The sequence below is a fragment of the Ambystoma mexicanum genome, chromosome 13 (assembly GCF_040938575.1).
Source record: "Ambystoma mexicanum isolate Mex_15411 chromosome 13, UKY_AmexF1_1, whole genome shotgun sequence".
NCBI classification, from domain to species: Eukaryota; Metazoa; Chordata; class Amphibia; order Caudata; family Ambystomatidae; genus Ambystoma; species Ambystoma mexicanum.
The window spans coordinates 702,661,908-702,665,657 of record NC_090938.1 but is presented as its reverse complement, the minus strand read 5'-3'; the positions used below and the strand labels follow the sequence as shown (position 1 = coordinate 702,665,657).

The following is a 3,750-nucleotide window of genomic DNA, read 5'->3' as shown; positions in this document are numbered from 1 at the left end:
TCCTGGCGGTGAGCCCTTATTGTAGCAGGCTTTTACTTGCAGATAAGCCCAGGGACGCCGTCAGGCCCTTTCAATCTTTGCAAATTAAAGTGGCCTCAAGTCTTGGGCAGGGGTATGGGGGGCAGCAACTTCCCCCATGTTTGCAGGATTTACAGACGTGTTATCACCTCATTGTCTCCAAACACTTGTTCCTCCACATCAGCCCCTTGCTGACAAAGAAGGGTTTTTTGCTCTTCAGTGGGCAATTCATGTTTAGTATCCCTGCTGGATGGCTGTCTCCTGATAATCAGCGGCTAGTAACCTTACCCTTTTCGCCATTGTAATGTATGCACCCCAGGAGTGCCCCAGACTGTTTTCGCTCTCAGCAGGGGGCCACCAACCATCATGTTGAAATGGGCAACCAAACATCTTCAGCAGGGCCTGGGTAGGCCAACACAGGGAACTATGTCCTGTCAGTGAGCTCTTACAGCAGCAAGCTGCTAATGCCAGGTTGGTGCAATATACAGAACTATAGCCTGGCTGTGAGATAACACAGATCAGGCTCTTGGTGGCAAACAGGCCCAGTATAGAGAGCTCTGGCTCGGCTGTGAACCAATACAAGGCAGACAGTTAACGGAAGACTGAGTTAACGCCGATAGCCACAGTGTCTTGAATCGGTCCTGGAAGGTCTGGGATCGCTGTAGGACGCTATGACGGTCCTGACACTTAACTGTTGGAACATGTCTTAGCGGTCTAGTAGCTCACCAAAAGGGCCACCGCCATGTATATCCCGAAGTCAGGGGATTGCATCAGTGCGTTGCAACCCTGCTCAACTGTAAGGTGAGACGCTAGTTTCCCGCTTTCATTCGGCTTTCTGGCCGCTCTGGGTTCCGTTGCTCTAACGGCTCCCTCTTGCTCTTTCTTTCCACCTTTGTGCTGCGCGCTCCGCGCTCATCTCCTGTCTACCTTCTCTTTGCCCGGCCGCTCGGCCACTGCATGCTCTCTTGTCTGTGGCAGTCTCCTGTTGTTCACCCAGTCTCTGGGGACTCTCCCATTTCCCGCTTACCTTGTAATAACAGCGAGGTTCCAGTCCGTTTTCATTCCTTTCTTAGGACGTTACCCCGCTCTTCAGTAAGCATCCCTGCTGTGCATTCTGGACCCTATAGTCCATTCCTCTTACCTGTGACTGGCCATTCAGGTTGAAGTCTTTCTCCGGTGGTCTATCTGCTTAAATACTATACTCATCCATCACCCGACAGGTGGAACAACTGCTTTAGCAGCCATCCTTTTACCAAACCAAACCTACCTGCACTAGCTAAGGATACCAGGGTATTTCTGCCTGTCGGCTTTTCCCTGGAGTGGGGTTGGCTCCCCGGAGCCCCCACTGCCAGGCTATTTGCATATTAGTCAAAGTGGCCGCTGGGGGAGCCCGCCCTTACCTCTTCCAAAAGAAGGGAAAGAAGAAGACAGCACCTCAGAGGGGACAGAAGTAGATTGCGTCCTCTGACGACTCCTCATAAACACCAGGTGAGGAGTCGGAGGGAGAGGCTTGTATAGTCACCAAAAGTAACCCCATAGATTCTGAGACACGGCCTGGCTGGGCACTCTTACAGGAGCAGGCTGTTATTGGCAGCTCGGCCCAATACAGAGAGCTTTAGCCTGGCTCTCAGATAATACAGACAAGGCTGTTGTGGGCAGACAGACCCAGTACATAGAGCTCTGGCTCGGCTTTGAGATAATACAAGGCAGGCAGTTAACGGCAGATTTGCCTGACACTGGGAGCCATGGCATGCCTGCGAACTCCTACAGGAAGAGGCAGTTAATGGCAGATTGGTCCAGTAGAGAGGGCGCTTTCCCATCTGTGATCCGGACTGAGCATGCTGTTAATGGCAGATTGGTCCATACTGACAGCCACGTCATAGCCTTGAGATTCTTCGGGAGCACGACTCTGCGTTTTGCACCTTTCCACAGTCCACGGACAGGACCCTGCTTAGCCTTGGAATACCTGCAGAGACTACATGCACCCTATCTCTTCCTGCCCAAAGGCATCCGCACTCTAGTGCATGGCGCTGGGCTGGGCTGCATTAGGGCTCTCAGACCCCACCTCTGCGACAGTCCTCTAGTTTAACCATCTTTTGCAGGTCCTTTACAGTCCACCGCAGTATGTCACCGAAGTTCAGATCTACCAAAGTTGTAAACGTTTTTATTGCTGATGTCACTGGCGAATATCTAGTGCTGATCTTTGTTCTAAAAAGTTCCTATGCTAAAGTCTGAACTACAATCGTCTAACTCGAATGGCTGTTGTGACATCACCCAGATATGATGGCTGTCCACAGCCTTGCTTAAGACTTTGGTGGTTTTTAGGTCTTCTCCAACTCCCTAAAATGAGAAAATTGGCCCATTTGCTGACAACTTTTTTGTGCAAATGTGGGGTTCCCCTCCCCTTATCCACTCCCCATACTCTGCCATTCCCTTTACTTTTCCAAATTTAAATCAATCCTTTTATTAATGTCCCCCTCTTTAAACTGTATTTAACCTTTTAACTTGTCTTCCCCTGTCACCCTGCCTATCCACAGTATGCCTTCTGTTTTGTCAACAACAAAACTGCTGTCTAAAGGGTAGTCTGTTTTTACCCCTTCAAGATCACGGTATGCGATTCACAATACCTGTTCTGGAATATTCTGTTCCTAATGGCCATTGAGGTTTCTCTCATTGGCCATACCTGCCTGTAATAACTGGGTGCTGATTACATTTGTTTAGTGTTTAATTACTGCTGAATGCTTTCGTAGCGCCCTCTGTGGGTGTCCGTCCTAAAATATTCCAGAAAAGTGTCTGTTCTGGACTACCCCACTACTAACGAGCGATCTAGGAGGGGGCATTGCTGATGTTTGTTCTAAAATGCTGCTTTGCCAAGAGCTGTTCTAGGAACCCCAACTGTTGATGTGTGCCCCAGAATATTAATGTATTGATGGCTGCCCTTGAATATTCAGTAGGTGATGAAAGATGCCGAGTTGGTGGCTGTTTTGCAAAATTCCATCCTTGATGTCCGAGACTGAATGTTCCCCAGCTGGTGTTTGTCCCAATGTATGCCACTGCTGGTGTCTGTTCTGGAATCCATGTTAAGCGTGTTCTGATGTAGTCCGTACCTGATGCCTGTTGTGGAACATGCCCTTGCTTATCTGCAATGCAGAACACGAGAGTGATGTTGCATAGTGTGTGATATTCCATTGCAGATGATTAAAGCTGAATGCTGCTTCTCGGGTTCCCGTTACACGCTGATACGCCGTTGTTTCTCCTGCATCTCCAGAGCCTGTACTCTTTACCCTGCTGGACTTTTTAGTTGTCAGGATGGCCGAGCGGTCTAAGGCGCCAGACTCAAGAGCTGATTCTCTTCCCCAGCTGGCTGTTCTGGTCTCCAATTGGAGGCGTGGGTTCAAATCCCACTTCTGACACAACCTTTTTTTTTTCCAGCCGCTTTCGGATCGGGGTGATTCGCTCCACGGTATATAGACGGTCCTTAAACTTGCCAATCCTGACAGATCGCTCTAACTTGTAGGGGTGCGCACGGAGGATGGGGAGAGCTGGGCTGTTGTCTTCGGGAAACACATCATAGGAGGCGGGCTGAACCCTGGCCACTGATTGGTGGTAAATCCCACTAGTTGCGCGTGAAGGACTGGAACTGAGATGTATTCATTGGGCCATAGAGTACTGTAGGAGAGAGATCTGCGAGAGGACTTAACTTGAGTTTCTTTTGCAGGTGACCTAGGTGTG

The 3,750-nt window shown here is 49.7% G+C and overlaps 1 non-coding gene across 1 annotated transcript; it reads left to right on the top strand.

Annotated features, from left to right (window-relative positions):
* The first annotated feature begins 3,321 nt into the window (after positions 1-3,321).
* On the top strand, positions 3,322-3,431 carry TRNAL-CAA (transfer RNA leucine (anticodon CAA)). Its single transcript has 2 exons — positions 3,322-3,359; positions 3,386-3,431. It is a non-coding gene; the product is annotated as a tRNA-Leu (tRNA).
* Positions 3,432-3,750: the final 319 nt, after the last annotated feature.